This window comes from Lathamus discolor, chromosome 6, assembly GCF_037157495.1.
Source record: "Lathamus discolor isolate bLatDis1 chromosome 6, bLatDis1.hap1, whole genome shotgun sequence".
Classification (NCBI taxonomy): Eukaryota; Metazoa; Chordata; class Aves; order Psittaciformes; family Psittacidae; genus Lathamus; species Lathamus discolor.
Genome location: NC_088889.1, coordinates 66,436,328 through 66,454,954, shown reverse-complemented (window position 1 = coordinate 66,454,954; position 18,627 = coordinate 66,436,328). Strand labels below are relative to the sequence as shown.

The following is an 18,627-nucleotide window of genomic DNA, read 5'->3' as shown; positions in this document are numbered from 1 at the left end:
CTTACAGCTAAAAGACTAACAAAATTATTTCTCAGTTTCAGTGAGATTCATTCTTTCCAGTTACTTCCAAGTAGAATATATGGATACTTTGTTAATTATCTAAGGATGCTATCACAAAACATGATAGAATATCTGACCCCTGATAGACAATTTTGTTACATTTTGTCACTATGACTTGAACCTACACTGAAATACAGGCCGTCCAGTGAGCTACAGACCAGACAAAATTGTACTGCAACCTCAAAACAACAGCTTAATCAACAGGCAGAGAAGTACCCAGTGCTTCAGGATTCTTAAGCAAACTGCTACCTAGATAAAACATATAACAAAGAAAACATAACTCTGTAGTCTTTTTTTATATATTTCATTCTAAGACAGCAGTCTGTGAGGGTCTAAACAGTTTTGGGTTCAGTACCTTCCTACCTTACTTTAACTTGTAAAAGTCATTAAAAGTATTCTTTTTTTCCCCACCTCAGTCAGACCACAACATGCAACAATGGCGAGACAAATACATGATGTTTGCCAATCAAATCAAACAGAGTATTTCCCCTTCCTTCTGTAAAGAATTAGATACATTTCTGTTCTTTTTTCCTTACCTTCCTAGATGTGAGCCCATATTTCATACAGAGGTTCGCAGTGGTGTCTGGCCAGGTTCAGTTAACGACCAGAGCTGGTTGAAAAACAGGCAAAAGCTCAACAAATCTAAGAGGATTCATCTCAGCCCTGAGAACTACAACACTTGAGCTGAAGCACCAGCCATAGGGGAAGTTCAAATGGGGCTGTAGCCACACTTGCTCTGTGACCTGCAGCTGAATCCCTCAGCAGGAAATTTCTCCACAGCTACAGGAAAGAGAGGAGTTAATATTTTACATTCTTTATATACCTTAAGTCTGACCCTCTGAATTTGGCTGCTTGCTCACTGACCACTTACACAAAACTGAGCAAGCTCTGGGCAATGTATTGTGCTCCCACTTAAGAAATTGATGCTGCTGTGCACAGGGCAGCCTGTGTGGCAGAGGTTAGACCAAAAGCTGAGGTAAGCAAGTGAAGTCTGCCAAACTCAGACTGAGATTTGCATTATGACAAGGACAGGTAGGTTTGACAAACTGTTCAAAAAGCACAGAGCTAGACACCACTGTCTGAAATGAAATCATACATTTCAGGGACGTTTTAAGGTTTGTGAGCTATATCCAGGTCTGAAACTCTCCAGTAAAACTAATCCCCTGAAACCTTAGTTAGACAAACAAATACTGGAGCAGATAATATGTTCCTGTAAATATAAGAAGAGTTGCAAAGGTACAGAAAATATAGCTGTTAATAAAAAATGCAAGTACATTTCCTACTCTTGCTTTCTCCTGAATCTTGTAGTTACCTCCTCTCACCACCTACCAACTTGGGTCTGACTGGTTAATCTGTTTCCTGAAGTGATGGAAGATAATCATAGGTGCTTATGTTATAAACGATTAAGAACCATACTGAGTTGTATACACAACAAGGCTAAAACTGAAAAGGCTGATTACAGAAACATTTTTTTTCAAGGTTCTGAAATTCCTACCTTAAGGATAAGGTTAATTCTAAAATTCTTCATTTAAGTCCTATTTACCCAATCATAGCAACTTAATTTTTGAAAATCTGTGGTTTTGTTGTTATTATTTATCTTGTTATTAATCTCCTAGAGGTCAAGACCTAAGACAGTTAATATAACATGAGCCCAAATCTACTGTCTACACTTTAATACATAGAACGTATTCACGGTAATCCACAGAAAGGCTGTTTAAAAGGCAGAGATCAGGACAAAACCTTAAATTCTGTAGCATACCACTAGAGGGTATACAAGGCTACTCTATTGTAACCTCTGTCTTCAGATACAGATACTCTCACAAAGCTCCAAGTAGGCTTGTAAACAGTTACTCAAGCTTTAAAAGGTGTGATCCTGCACTTCAGAGGAATTGCACTGTTCACTTGAGTAAGGGCTGTGCTAGTCCAGAATCAGGCACAGTCAAATTTGGCTTTCTGTTCTGAATATTCAGATTGGCTCCTCCAATGTGCCAAGGTAAGTTTGCCCAGTGGCTACTGTTTTGTGGAAGTTCGGACTTTTATGCTGTTTCTCCGCACCCTTTGGAGGAAACAACACAGCCACAAGCAAATTGCTGCAAACAGCTAGTCTTTCAAAAACAATTCAGGATTCATTTGCTCACTCTCTTGGAGCCCCCTGGACAAAAACATGAGCTGAACCAGTCCATATGATTCTCCCTGTGCCTGTCCTTTCTTCTAGGCTCTGCAGACTTCATCCCAGTGGAAGTCTTTGTGAGGAAGGGGTATAGTCTGCATTATTATTTCTAATGTGACTGGAATACTGGAAGAGACTACCAAAGTCATAGTAAGCGGGGGTGAGGAAACTCCAGTTGCAGGAAAACCATTTGACAGGGGGTTTCCTTTCCTGTCTTGTGAAGGTAAGGGGATAAAACTGTGGCTCCATGATTATTTTTCATGACTCTGGAAAATCCTTTCTACTCTTCTGCCTTAGCCTTGCCAAAATATTCAGTTGTCCTGCTAGAAAGGTGACCTCACCAAACACTACAAATTAAAAGAGCATCAGAACTAAGGGTGTCTAGGTCATGTTTTGGACAGAAAACCACATGTTGCTGGCTTGGGATCAGACCCTAAGGGCTAATGAAATTAGGGGCACCAAGCTACCATAGATCACAGAATCACAGAATCCCAAGGGTTGGAAGGGACCTCAAAAGATCATCTAGTCCAACCCCCCCACAAGAGCAGGGTAACCTACAGTACATCACACAGGAACTTGTCCAGGCGGGCCTTGAATATCTCCAGTGTAGGAGACTCCACAACCCCCCTGGGCAACCTGTTCCAGTGCTCTGTCACTCTTACAGTAAAGAAGTTCTTCCTGATGTTAACGTGGAACTTCCTATGCTCCAGTTTACACCCATTGCCCCTTGTCCTATCACTGGATATCACTGAAAAAAGCCTAGCTCCATCATCCTGACACCTACCCTTTACATATTTGTAAACATTGATGAGGTCACCCCTCAGTCTCCTCTTCTCCAAGCTAAAGAGACCCAGCTCCCTCAGCCTCTCCTCATAAGGGAGATGTTCCACTCCCTTAATCATCTTTGTGGCTCTGCGCTGGACTCCTTCAAGCAATTCCCTGTCCTTCTTGAACAGAGGGGCCCAGAACTGGACGCAATATTCCAGATGCGGCCTCACCAAGGCTGAGTAGAGGGGGAGGAGAACCTCTCTTGACCTACTAACCACTCCCTTTCTAATGCACCCTAAGATGCCATTTGCCTTCTTGGCCGCAAGAGCGCATTGCTGGCTCATGGTCATCCTCCTATCCACCAGGACCCCCAGGTCCCTTTCCCCTTCACTACTTTCCAGCAGGTCAACCCCCAACCTGTACTGGTACATGGGGTTGTTCTTCCCCAGATGCAAGACTCTACACTTGCCCTTGTTAAATTTCATCAAGTTTCTCCCCGCCCAACTCTCCAGCCTGTCCAGGTCTCGCTGAATGGCAGCACAGCCTTCTGGTGTGTCAGCCACTCCTCCCAGTTTTGTGTCATCAGCAAACTTGCTGATGGTGCACTCAGTTCCCTCATCCAGGTCATTGATGAAAATATTAAACAGCACCGGTCCCAGCACCGACCCCTGAGGAACTCCACTAGTCACAGACCTCCAGCTAGATTCTGCGCCATTGACCACAACTCTCTGCCTTCTTCCTTTCAACCAGTTCTCGATCCACCTCACTACTTGATCGTCAAGCCCACACTTCTTTAGCTTATCTATGAGGATGCTGTGGGAGACAGTATCAAATGCCTTACTGAAATCAAGAAAAACTACATCTACCGCTCTACCATCATCCCTCCACCTAGTCACTTCCTCATAGAAGGCTATAAGGTTGGTCATACATGACTTCCCCCTCATAAAACCATGTTGGCTGTTCTTAATGACCCCCTCATCCTTGATATGCTTAGTGATGGAGTCAAGAATAAGTTGTTCCATCACCTTTCCAGGGATGGAGGTAAGGCTGACCGGTCTATAATTACCTGGGTCCTCCTTCTTGCCCTTCTTATAGATTGGTGTGACCTTTGCCATCCGCCAATCCTCAGGCACCTCGCCCGTTTCCCACGATGCTGATGCTATAGACATCTATATTGTTTCCCACGATATAGATGCTATAGACAGAGACAGCATCAGCAGCCAGATTGGGCTAGGTATTGGAGGATGTTATATTCTTCATTTGTAGATTATCAAAGGAAAAGGCACATCAGGGCAGATGAAACAGAAATTAGCAGACCATATATGGACAAATAATAATTTTTATTTGCTATTTATTCAATTATTACTTGCATTTATAAAACAGAACCTGAGAGGTAAATGCCATTAAAATGTCTGACAACAGTAAATAGTATTTTCTTAGGACAGACAAGAGAACAGGGAAAATGCAGAATAAAATAAACCCATCCTTACTGTTCCAGAAGATTGGAGGTCAAATTGCTGTTAAGGGAATTCACAAATGAAGATTTCATATGACCTATGGCAGTTAGTAGTCCTCTGAAAGAGATCTGTTCTGTTCCGTTTTAACCCTTTATACTTCAGGCCTGCCTATTTGCTATCTACTGTTGTTTTTTAGACCAAATTTTATTTAGCCTCTTCTTTAACAACCCTTTCCATGACTATCTTTATTGTCTTTCTCTGCTATTTTTAGTTCCGCTAAGAAGTATGAGAGTTATCAGTGACCACACTCAGGACTTTATAAAGTAGCATGGTAATGATTTCTACTTTTTCACGGTCGTTTCCTGAAATTCCCAGTCTTCTGTATATTTTGACAACCACTAAGTATTGAGCTTATGATTCCTGAGAACTACAAGAATTACTTTAACTTTCTTTCTATGGTAAAAGAGAGCCCAACATTTTGTTAAGGTTTGTATCACCAGAACTCTGTCAACTTAACTATTCATTTGTTTTTAAAGTTTATTTATGTGTAATGGCCACTTTTGTTTAACATTCTCTAAGGGGGAAAACTATTTAGTACCATGCTTCATATGCTATGGTTTAATGTTTTTCACTCTATAGCAAGAAATGATTTATTTTCTTTGTTTAGAAACCTTATCCATCCATGAGGTATCTAAAGATACTGTTAATTATTTATCCATATTGACATTGTCACTGCTTCAAAGAATTGTAACAGATTTTGAAGATAAGATTTCCATCTGCAGAAGTTGTGTTTTGTTTCTCCCAACATTACCGTTATCTAGATATCTACTAATTAATTGAATTTATTACAGTTTCCTATCTTTTCACACTGTATAGATCTGTAGCTCCTTAGACCCACTGTCTTCTTTCTGTTCTGGAAATCATTGTGAAAAGTTAGCATAATTGCTTTACTAATATACTAATACCTACTCCTCTAAGCAGCTGCATGGAGAAATGACCACAGAAATGGAAGCAGCAATTTCATGTTTGATTGCCTTGGAAGTCATTGGTTCTACCAATTTGTCAGTGGTTATTTTATCAGTTTGTCATAGGGTATCTCCAACGAATTCTTCAAATGAAGACTGCTCCTTCAAACCCATGCTTAAAAAGGATTATTCTCAAGAAGATAATATCTTTTTATTTCTAACTGCTTACAACTGTGAAGTTATGCAGAAAAGCTACATTAATTTTTCCAACACAGTTGAGTCCTCCCTTTGCACTTCCTTCAGAACAAAGCAACTCATCCTTACTAAATGCAATGGATTTATGTCCATGGATTCAGAAAAAAACAGATTTAAGCCTAGATTCAATGATCATCTGCAATCAAATCTACAATGTTAAGGATCGCAACCTGTGGAGGATTGGCTTGTCGAAAAAGGTCAAAAGGTCACGCTCCCATCAACGAGCTGAAACAAGACATCTGTGTAGAACATGGTGCAAACCTCTCACGCCAGATAATGAGGAAATGAAGGACACCGGCAAACAGCAACATACTATGACCAATCACAGCCAAGGCCACTAAGTGATAAGTGCATGAGAAGGAGGATGGTGGGGGGTGTGCACGGTGTAGCTGCAAAAAATGTAGAAGCTACAAACCAATGATCTTGTAACATGTAAAAGCTGTAAGCCAATGATCTCTCTGTAACCAAACTATAAACATGCAAGCAAGGTATATAAGTATCCATCTGCTTAGCAATAAACGAGACTTGTTGGTCATCATCTGATGAGCTCGTCTCCTGGCGATTCCCACAAATGGTGACCCCGACGTGATCCCTCGAACACCACGGTGGGACGACGTAAGTTGTGCTCGGGTCCTGATCGCAGCCACAGGACGGTCAAAGCGCCAAGATCTCAGGATTTTAAGCGCCGGACCCTGGGTGACCGTATAGACGAGCCCGGCTGATACGCGCCGCCGAAACCTGAAGGGGCTGCAACAAGCGCGCTAAGGTATGGAAAGGCAAGCGGCGTATGATTTATTTACTGCCTTCTTACAAAAGCGGTAGGTTAAAGGGATCGACCTGCAGAAAGAGCTGCAGGGACTGTTAGCTTATGGACAGTCTAAGGGATGTTTTGTTAACCCTCACACTGTCCATAAATTAGCAGAAAGGCGAAAATTTGGAGATAAGATTTGGCAAGCTATATATAATACCCTGTTAAAACAAAAGGCTGGGAAGACAGCAGGGATCGGGAAAGCTCCGAAGAACGCAGCCACAGAAGGCAGTGACACTGTGAAACATTTGTTGGTGATTTGGAGAACTATTTTAGAGATGTTAAAGTCAAAGTTAGGTAAATTATGGTGGGTGGTACATAATGAACTTTTACAATATCAGGCAGAAAAGAAAGCTGCCGAGCAGGCACTCACGGCTCAGGCAAAAAACAGGAGTTATGAAATTGACTGGCCTTCCTCCATTCCAATGCCATCTGCTTTTTCACAAGTAATGTTGCCATCTCCACAAAATGCAGATGACACCGGAGCAAGCCCCTCAGTTTCGGAACCAACAGCTCCCCCCACCACTACGACTCTAAAACCAGAAAAGCCCTCTGTTAACCCTCTTTCAAGCAATGAGCCTATCCCTGGGGCAGAAAGTGACCTAGTGGAGGCCATAGCTAAAGAAAGAAGGGAGGCTTGGGCAGCGGTGGCTAAGGACAGCCTTGAAAAGGGGGACAATGAGGTGGCGACCTCCTTGGCATGCCCGGTGACTTTTCAGCAACACCAGGGTGGTTTGATGGCAACTGTTACCCCTTTAGATTGGAAACTGTTATCACAATTACGAGCGACGGCCAGTCAATTTGGAGTCACCAGTGAGCCGGTAAAGCAGATGTTAGATTATATCTGGACTGCTCATATCTTGCTACCATCCGATTGCAAGAGTATTGCTAAGCTTATATTCTCACAACATCAGCAGTTGCTTTTTAACGCTCATTGGCAAAATCTGGCTCATGGATTCGTAGCTATACAAAGACAACCTGGGGATCCCCTTTACGGGGTAACCCTGGATGAGTTAATGGGTACAGGACCGTTTTTTAGAACCGAGGCACAAGCTTTATTAGGACCTGATAAGTGTAGAGCAGCTATGAATTTGGTACGGCAAGCTATTAACCAAGTTAAGGACCCAGGAGGTGTGCCTTCATATATGGCTATCAAGCAAGGACGAGACGAATCATTTGGGTCCTTTATAGACAGAGCTGCTGCAGCTATTGAAAAAGCAGGCGTCCCAGACTACATGAAGGGAGCCTTGTTAAAACAATGTGCTTTACAAAATTGCAACCCCATTACCCGAAATATTATTCTTACTTTGGGAGCTAATTGGACTATAGAGGAAGCATTAGAAAGAATGGCCTCACAACCAACAGGACCACAAGCTATGGTAGTAGATGCCATAAAACAGCTAGCTGAGGGAATTCAGGAACAAGCTAAGGCTTCACAGACTCAGGTGTTAGCCGCTCTTGCACCCCTTCAAGCGTCGGCCGCACTTGGCCAGCGCAACCGTGGCCCTCTACGCTGTTATCGATGTGGAGGAATGGGACATCTCCGCCGAGAATGCACTGTCTCAGGAGTGTGGTGTCAGAAATGCCGAAACAACACACATAACACCTCTATGTGTCGGTGAGGTTCGGGAAACTGCAACAGGAGCGCGTACACCAACGGCCGCATGCAGAAACAAATTGCCGCTGTAGCTCAGATGATTCCACCCCCTTGCAACCCGCAACCAGCGGAAGCCTCGGCTTGGACCTGGCAACCTCTGTAGAAACACTTGTAACTTCACAACCTCAAAAGATCCCTACAGAAATTAAGGAAGACAGAGATGAAGACACTCTTTTGACCCAGACCCTATTGACCCCAAGAAAGAGCCTGTGCGTGCTCATCAGGCTGCTGTTGCTGCTCCTGAAGTTCTGACGCCTGTTAATTCTGATGCTGACCTGGATGATCCTTTTGACATGGAGCCGGAAAAGAAGCCTAATTTATATCCCCCAGATCCTCATGATAAATGGACAGCTGTAAAGGGAGAAGCGAGATGGGTGTGGGATGCAGATGTATTGTGTGCTTTCCCTGTGATGTATGTGCTGGATCAAGACCCGCGGTGGGAAGGTCTCGTATGCCCTTATCAGGGGTATTGGGAGGACTGTGGTGGACTGTGACGGACTGTGGACTTGGGGCCCCATATACAACTCATTTGATACAGTCTCTCTGTGATACTCATGTACTAGAAGTTAGCAAATGTCTATGATTCTATTGATGCTTGGAAACCTTTATAGATATTGCTGGCCACTTCTTCTGACATAGACTGGCCACCTGTGTCAGAATGAGTGTGCATTTTGATCAGTATAAAAGCCCTAGCCTCATGCGATGTGAGGGAGGCAGAGCCTCTGCGGGGACGCTCGCTAGGGCTGAGCCTGCCACCTCACACTGGGATGATGCTTGTTGGAGCTGGTTTCCTGATGGTCTTCACAGAGTCCTTATGCCACGTTCTGTACGTGGAACTGTGTAGTGCGAGTAATGATTGTCTGGATTTTGTGTTTCAAATATTGTAGTTGTGTGAAATGTGCTTGTGGGATCCCATATGCATACGTATGTGTGTGTGTGTGATGAGAGCAGATGGTGTTCTATGTATTTTTTTTTGTTATCGTGTTCATGTAAAAGTTTTTAACAGGTAGTGGTTTAACGTTTCAGGCAAGAAAGGGTTAATGCAAAAGTGTGGTTGCTGACAGGTATTTATGGCTGCTGCTGAAGCAGGCAGGCAGCTGTAGCTGCTGCCGAGCAGGCTGCTGTTTGTAGCCGTGCAAAGCAGGGTGAACAACTTTTGAAAAAAAAAAAAAAAAAAAAAAAAAAAAAGGGGGGGGGGGGAGAAGAAAGGAAGGTAAAGTTGCAGAGCACAGGTAGACAAATGCAAATCCAGGTGATAGATTGGAAATCTATTCAGAGAGAGACTCTGTCAAACAATGATTTTGATTGTTGCAGGAAAAGATTCTTGCCTTTCCTGTTAAGTACCAGATTAACGCTCAAGGTCAGGCAGTAAATGCTGAAATGTCTCCCTTAAATTGAAATTGCTATCTCAGTTAAGGCAAACTGTTATTTCTACAGGCATTCAGTTTGAACCCACTAGGCAGATGTTGTCATATATTTGGGGAACAGATTTGCTGTTATATTAAAAGTATTGTGAAATTAATCCTCACCCCTTTGCAGTTGTTGTTATGGAACATGTATTGGCAGAAAGCCTGTCAAGAGGCAGTTGCAGTTCAGCGAGGCCAGGGAGATCCCCTGATTGGGGTGCAATTACAACACCTTATGGGAACTGGACAGTTCTCCACTAAGGAGGCTCAAGTCCAGCTAGGTCCAGAATTGTTAAAAGAATCTATGAGACTAGCCTTGCTACTGGGGAGATCATCATCTGCGTTGAAAGGACTATTCATTGTTCCAGGTGTTATCAATGCTGATTATATGGGTGAAATTACGTTAAATTATTTATGCATCTTTGGTGATGAACAAACTCCAGCGGTTATTAAGCACTTTGTACAAACAGAAGATAAAGCCTTCTTTTAAGGCGTACTATCGAGATCCTAATACAGATTTGTGGCAGGGGCCGGCAGAAGTAATATATCTGGGCCGTGGTTACGCCTGTGTTTGTGCTCCTGCAGGACCCTTGTGGGTACCATCCAAGTGACTAAGACCGGCTGCTGCAGAAGCTCCAGTGACGGCGTCTCCGAGCTAGTGTATGGACCCTGACTCGCAGACCCGGGAGGAGCGTCGCTTGCGCCGAGCACTACAGCCATTAATAGAAGAACTTAACTCCTTAATCAACACAGAGCTTTCGTTGAGCACGGTTGCCCTCCTAGATCCGGTCCATGGCCACAGGCATATAGTGGTACAACTGAGATTGGTGATACAACAAGTGCTTCGATAACTCTGTAGTTTTTGTCATCAGTGTGACCCTACAGTAGAATTATATTGTGGTGGTTGTCAGTCTATAAGGCGTCTTCGCCAGAGTTAGCTGAAACAAAGACCTTTTGTATAGTCTGTCAAATTATCTTTTATGTAACCCGCTTATAGCGCTTCAGAAATATTTAGCTGATTTTAGAAGTTTCACTTCATAGAGCTGCATATACGTTTGCTTTACAAGCTGCTTCGCCGTTATAGGTCTCATAATTATAGGGGGCTTGTTACTTTGTTATGCTTTGCAATGTTGTTCTGCTTGTTTACAACGACTCCTGACTCAGACCTTATTCCTTTATAAAGAAAAAGGGGGAATTGTGGAGGATTGGCTTGTCGAAAAAGGTCAAAAGGTCACGCTCCCATCAACGAGCTGAAACAAGACATCTGTGTAGAACATGGTGCAAACCTCTCACGCCAGATAATGAGGAAATGAAGGACACCGGCAAACAGCAACATACTATGACCAATCACAGCCAAGGCCACTAAGTGATAAGTGCATGAGAAGGAGGATGGTGGGGGGTGTGCACGGTGTAGCTGCAAAAAATGTAGAAGCTACAAACCAATGATCTTGTAACATGTAAAAGCTGTAAGCCAATGATCTCTCTGTAACCAAACTATAAACATGCAAGCAAGGTATATAAGTATCCATCTGCTTAGCAATAAACGAGACTTGTTGGTCATCATCTGATGAGCTCGTCTCCCGGCGATTCCCACAGCAACCATCAAAAAATCACAAAGATTTTTCTTCTTCCTGGCTGGTTGACCAACTGCATAACACTACTATCACTACCCTGATCATTATTCCTGGGGGAAACAACAGTTTACCACAAGAGCAGATGTTCTAACCTTTTCCTTTGCAGCCTGTTACAGATGCTTGCAAGTCAGCTGTCAGGTCATCAGCCTTGGGCTTGTTCGTTTATTTGTCTGTTTGTTTAAATAGATGCATCTCCTGGGCAATTAATTTTTCTAATCACAGTCATGATTTGATCCAGCTGTAAGAAGAGCTCTGCTCAGTTATAACACATATTTATTGTTTGTACAGTAAAACTACTCTCACTGTGACTCTTTTGTTTTGCTGGGCATCATTATATGACATAAACACTAAAAAGAGGAACAAGGTCTTCATTAGACACCTAAAACCCCATTTGGTTAAGCCTCCTGCTGTTGTTTTCCATGTCACTTCTCCTCTCCTTTCCCCCCTCCTTTCTCCTCTCCTTTCTCATTTGCATTCCTTTTCCTAGACCAAGAATCACTTGGACCGCTTCCAAATACTTAAACCAATATCTTATGACATCCCAGCTGTTGTTATCTCTGGAAACAAAGTAATTGTTGCTATCAATTATGACCACAGGACATATAAATAACTACTGATGGCAGTCTAGATGCTCAGGGGACTTCCACTTGGGCATTTCTGTCTCAAGTGACCTTTTCCTTCCATACTGCTTCAAATTCATTTATCCTGGGAATGAATTTGGAAACAGTATCTCAGCTTACTGTCAACAATTCTTAATTTGTCTGCTTTCTTGGCAATCATTTATTGAGATAGTGCAGCCGATGTAAAGGAAGTGTTTTCAGCAGCCTGCCTTTTCAGATTTTTCTTGCAATAAAAATTGGGAGAAACATACCCAGCCTTTAAAGTTATAATTGTCACTCTTACAGTACAGTCTGAGAAAGATGAGAGGCAAAGCAGTAAGTACACATAAACTGATGAAACATGAGATTCCCCAAATAAAACACACTATATTTTCAGATTTTAAAAGGGAACATTTCTCTTTTCTAATTCCTGCCCTTAATACTATACAGTTATCCCTTAGGCAGACAGAGAGATAAGTCCTTAACATGACAGAATGGCACAATCAGCTCCAGAAAGGCTTACACATGCCTAAATGGTGCTTCCAGAGAAATGAGATTATAACATTTTATGCATGTTGAAGGGCATTCTCTAAAATACTGCATACAGAAAAGAACAAACTGTTTGCCATTAAGTATATTTTCATTCTACTAGGACTATTTAAACTAAAGGATGATTTTTTCTTTTCTTTGTGATACACAACTGGAATAATTTTATTGAAGCTGTAACCCCATGCCAAAATGAAGCTTTCATGAAGTATCAGTCAATTAAGCCTACCAAGAGAAGTTTGGTCCTTCATGTCTGTATTTAGAAAAACAGGCAGAAGATAAAATCTCATCTTTTGAAGATCCACTGAACTAACAATTCACACAGAACTAATTCAAACATTTAAAATACTGTGATAAATTGAGATCTCAAAAGAATTGTCAGATAAGACAGTTTGGTTGAGAATGTAGACTTGGTACTGGCAGATCAACACAAAAACAATCATGTAAGAGATCTTGTAACAAATCTTCAGGGACACAGAAGCATTAAATTTAGATGGTGGACCAAAGAATTAGTTACATTACAGAAACTGAGATAAACTGGAACACTGTGTCCTTGCTTGAGTTAGAGTTTCCCTTGCAGTCTTTCAGGACAATTACTGTTTTATCACCACAGTGATTAAGATGAGAGCTTCAGTGCTGTATACACTTAATTGAGCTGATATACAGTTTGTACTGTAATGTTTCTTCACGAAAAACAAGTGAGTTTTGTCATGCATCACTTTAAGTGGTCATGAAAGAAAATACTTGTATAAGAACTAAGTCTCTATTCAAAATCATTTAAAAGAACAGTAGGCTATGCTAAAGTTTAGTTAAGAATACAAATACTTCAAAACTTGTTTTTAAATCATGATGCTTTTCCCGCACACAATCCCAATAAAATATTGTCAGCCCTGCAGTCCACATAAAATATTCTCATACGGAATTCATTGCATTTTTTTATATCTGTGACCTTCTCCTTGGAACTGGCCAGAGAGTAAATTCACCAAAAAAAATCTTCAAGAGAAATTAAAGGTTTTGGTCAGTCTCTGAACAACAACAACAACAACAACCAACAAAAATTAAATAAGTAGAAAGAAGTTTTGAAACTGTTGAACAAATTCACTTTCTTGAGTAGTAGGATAGTAGAAGGTGTTATTTCCCTTAAATAAATGTTTGATGTAACAACTTTTTTTTAAGCGTATGTTATTTATTTGATCTAAACCACAATTTTATGTTTTTATTTATTCAATAAAAAGTTTTCTTTCCTATATTTCTCAGGATGTGTGTACATCTATTGGAAGCACATAGCTGAGTTTTCTAAACTGTCTAGTATAAGAACTTATTTTTAATGATTTGTACTTTGTCCGGCATTGTCTGAACCATGACTGTGATTCCCAGAATGCAGGAGATCTGTTTGTGTCTTCCAGTGCTTTGTGGGCACTGGCAATGAGAAGAAAAGCAGAAGAAAATCTGAGATGCAGGGTAGAAGAGCTTCAGTGGATACAATTTGGGGGATGTTGAGGTAAATTAGGAAGACAGGGAGAAGTGAAGGGGAGTAGAAGAGTGGCTGATGGGAGAGAACAACTGCAAAAGAGCTAGGAGCAAGAAGAAAACATTTGAGCAGCATAAAATGTGTGAACTTGGAAGATGCAGCTGGCAGGAACAAAGCAGGTACAAGAGAGCTGAAAACTGAGAAAAGCTGAAGGTGGTGAGAGGAAAGCAGGGAAGGAGAGGTGTATAATCTTTTACCTCATTCCAGATACTGTTAACTCAGGGGAAAAAGTGAAGCATGGACTGTGGTACAGCCAAGTTTACAATGTCAAGAGGCTTTCTCCCTGCCTGTTTCCTTTGAGTGACCGGCTATACAAGTAAACAACCTTCAGACACTTGATGCTGCTTTGATAAGAGACAATAAAAAAAAAGAAAAAAAAAAAAAAAGGCTAAGTATAATTAGCCCAATGAGGAAGACAAAACATTTTCATGCCCTTGCCTGTCACTCCTTATTCACTGAAATACGTCATCCAGGAAAAGGCATATGGCAGTATCTGTGCCTGGATTGAAAGAGAAAGATCAGCTCTCTAGGAAAAAAAAAATTGCTGGAGAGAGGTCAACTGTAGTTGATATAGAGAAGCAAATACATGAAAAGTGAAAAAAAAAAAAAGAAAAAAGAAAGAAATCTAGTTCAAAAGAACATGCACTTTACAAAATCAAGTACAAGTAAGGAAATGTCAAGTATAAACATTCTTATGTAATCTTAATTTGACTTTGCCACATACAGGCCAAAACTACTTTTAAACTTAGCCTATTTTTGAAGTGGAGTTCATAACTGAAATTTGAGTTCAAGCCATTCTTTACTATCATTTGTATAATTAATTAAATTCACGCCAACAAGCCAGCAGTGAACAACATTTCAAAATCTGGTATTTTGGAGTAACTAAAGCATGAATATGATTATGTTGCCTCTAGACTAGTGAATGATAAATAGTTGCTCCCAATCAATGAGACTCATTTGAATGTGGAGTAAATATTTATATCTGAATGATGAATATCTGAAAAACAGATTTATCATGGAAAGTATTACAGCCTGTTAATTGCAGCACTATTCAAGTTGTCACAGAATAACATAAATCACACAAACATAAATTACTACATTCAAAAAGAAAGGACAGGCATTTTTTGATACTTCTTTCAGATTAATTTACTATAAATATCAATATTTTCTGACAGTAAAATAATATGGAAGAAGAAATGCAATGGATGTGATTAATCAGCATAAAATTACCAGCGGACACTACCTCAAAGAAAATAAACTTCTTTCCTTGCTGATGAAATGAAGTAAACAAATTTCTTTACTCCTAGAATGGAGATGGATAGGCTGAAAATGATGAAGAAATGCAGCAGATTGTTCAGGCTTTCAGAACAGAATTTTTGAAGTCCTTTTATTCTCCAAATACTTTTGGTATCATGTATGAAGAACAAAGATGAACCATATTATTTACCTACTTAAAGCAAAATCAATCTACAAGTTCCTGCCCCATATGCTAATGGTGTTTTCCCCAACCATATGTCAGGGACTTGCCCTTCCTGAACACCTTGTATCCTAGGCTGCATTCACTGGAGACAACACTTCATAGTAAAACACTATAGAATTTGTATCTCACTTCCTTGCTGGGATCCTCTAAAGCTTCTAATGAGAATCAAATATTTCCCCCTTTTTCTTTTTTACTTCATATTTGTATACCACACAAACGGGAAATGAGAGGGAAAAAAAAGGCAGATAAGAATTCTATCTAAAAATGAAATCTAAATATAGAAATGCTATAATTTTGGCTATTGAGAGTGTTCCCTAGAACACAGACAGTGTGAACTGTAGGTTGGGGGGTCTCAGTAATCAACAACCAAACTGTCAAAAAGTATGTTAGTGAAAATTTGCTGTCTTTGCACTCAAACACAAAGGATGAAACTCACTGCTGTAATATACCTGTACACTGAGATGAGAAAATATCACAAATCTTATTTGGAAAATGAAAAATTAGAGTGAAAATTCAGTGCTAGAATAGAAAGATTAAAAATTCTAAGGTCTTATGTTCCAAACTTTGTCTTTTGTATATAGTTTAGTAATTCAAAGTGGGAGTCTTCTAATGAGAAAGAGCTCTCAGATCAAACCTACTGTTTCCAGAACTGTGTACCAATTGCCTAGAAGGGCCACCTTTGATTTTCCAGGCTGAAAACGTATGCTCATGTTGCTTTTTCCTAAACACAACTACTCATGTTATGCCAACAAGCAGTCGCTGACTTACAGAAATGCAGGTTGGTGATGTGTTACCATTCTACTGCAGTTTGAGTTCAAGCTCTTTTTTTTACTGCTATGCCTAGCAGTGCCAGAAGAAGGCAGAAGCTGAACATGTTTCCTATACTAAATTGCAGTGAAAGCATACACAACCACTTCACAACCAACCTGTGATCACTAGATTGTACAAATCATTCCTGACACGCAGAGCTATGTTTAAATTACAAATTTCAGCCTTGAAAAGTGCAAATGCTGTAACTAATCGGGACTAAGAGAAAAAAAAAAAAACAAAAAAAAAAAAAACAAAAAACCACAATAAGAAAACACAGAAGTACTTTGCCAGAGTAATGCCTCAAGGCATTTTTCCCACACAAGGCAAAACCTGTGGGAACAACACTCTGGTCCCTGGGTTAACTCTATTCTATTTTTGTTTTATTGACTGGACATGAAAGGTAAAAATGCTTTTGCAATTATAGAATTGGCCTATAATTGATAATAATAGACTTCAGTTTCTACTTCGGATACCGAATTTCTATGACAAGCCACTTTACATCTCTGTGAAGAGCTTATAGTGAGTTTATAGAGTTCGTAATTTTATAAAAATATTAGCAAACTGTTGCTATATTAGCACAATCAAAGAACACAGCTGAGGTTTTAATTGGAAATAAATAAATAAAAAACAAAACCAAAACAACCCACCTTAAAAACTAATTTTTAGACAAGTTTTTAAAAGGATATTAAAATTCCCACACATGATTTCTGCATGCACTGAGGATGGTATAAGTGGGATTGTTGTATTAACATGGTTGATCTCAAAGGAGTTACTTACTTCTGACAGTACTTGACATTCAGTAGAGAGCACTCGTCTCTGTGTTAGTCTTGCTTGCAGGAAGCAGCTGGTAGAGAAGAGAACTGTAAGATGCCATTTAAGAAAGTATTCCTGACTAGGAATTAGAAGGAGATAAAAGGAAGTATTGACAGTGCTGCTTTTAATCTTGTGTTTCATCAGTGCCTTTGTGTGACAGCTTTCAAACCGGACCTTGTCCCAGCTACTTGTGTCTGTTATAGAAAAATAACCCTCTTCCTTACTCCACAGTGTTCTGAGCAGCCACCTTTAACTAGCATTCTTTACTGCTCCAGGTGGTACACCTCCTCTTTTCAGGAGGACTGAAAATGTAACATATCAGTACATAAAAGACAGAGGAAATACAGAGATTTTTATTTGATATGTTAAAGCTTTTTAACTGAATCAGCAGTAGCATAATAAGCTAAATACAGTGGGCCACAGCAATTCTCTATTGTGTTTCCATGTACACATGTACATAATCCTCCAAAGGGAACAAGTTCTTCTTTCAATGTTAATAGCTGCGCTTGCTGTGAACTTTTCAATGAGGCATAAGCTGGATGAGCAGTGAAGTGAACTGAAAACTGGCTGAAAAGCCAGCAGTGTAGGTCAGAACTGGGTCCAATCTTGTACAATACAGGGTCACAGAATCATTCAGGTTAGAAAGGACCTTTAAGATCACCGAGTCCAACTGTTAACCCAGCACTGCCAAGTCCACCCCTAAACCATGTCCCTAAACATCACATGTATGCATCTTTTAAATCCTGGAGACAAAGCCTTTGCTTCTGTAATGTGTTATGGTTAAAGTTTAGATTACCTGACACCTCTACCAAGGAGCTTGCAATCTTTCTCTGTAAGCCTTGAAATGCCTACACACGTGAGTACATCCTCATGGCACTGAACTGCTTAAATTCTATTTGATGTATCTGTAAGTCGTGTATACACTGTCAATGTAAGGCTCTAAGTATATCCCAGGTAAAACAAAACAGCCTTTTCCCAACTCCAAAAAAACCCTTTGGTTACAATATTACACCAAAGGCCTGTGACCTGTCACACACCTCGCTAGTTCTGTTGTCCTGGGAAGCTGTCCTCAGGACTCACTGTATCATCTGTACAGATGTTAAAGTTGTATCTCGTTCACCTTAATTTCCTCACTTTGTCATTTTCATGATTAATAAATTTCTCTTTGAAGATGCTTCATTACTTTCTAGTTACATTAGTCATTCTTGTTGAGGTGACTAAAACCCATGACTAGATACAGAACATAGATTAAGCTAAAATATAATAATATTATTTCAAAATAACATAAAATCCATGACTAATCTATGTGGAGAGGTGGCTGGCAGGGAGGGGTCGTGTTCCCATCAACGAGCTGAAATAGAACATTTGTTTAGAGAATGGTGCAGACTTACTAGCACCAGATAATGAACTGAGGGACATCTGGAGGGAAGCGCCATGCTCTGGCCAATTACAGACAAGGACACTAACTAATAAACAAGATAAGCACATAAAAATAGAGAATATAAGAGTACACAGTTTAAATGTAAAAATAATGAGCTTACGCAATGCCTCATTTGTGCCAGAACCAATCAAGTGCCTAGTATTTGAATATTCACTGTTATATTAACCAAAGGTAGAAGCCCAATAAACGCATCGTGCTTATTGATCACAATGGTCGTGTTGATTCCT

The 18,627-nt window shown here is 40.4% G+C and overlaps 1 long non-coding RNA gene across 1 annotated transcript in view; it reads right to left on the bottom strand.

Moving 5' to 3' along the window:
* Positions 1-16,978, bottom strand: part of LOC136016331 (uncharacterized) — an 80,214-nt gene extending 63,236 nt beyond the window's left edge. Inside the window, exon 1 of the long non-coding RNA XR_010613566.1 lies at positions 16,924-16,978. This is a non-coding gene — a long non-coding RNA (uncharacterized LOC136016331). The remainder of the gene's footprint in view (positions 1-16,923) is intronic.
* Positions 16,979-18,627: the final 1,649 nt, after the last annotated feature.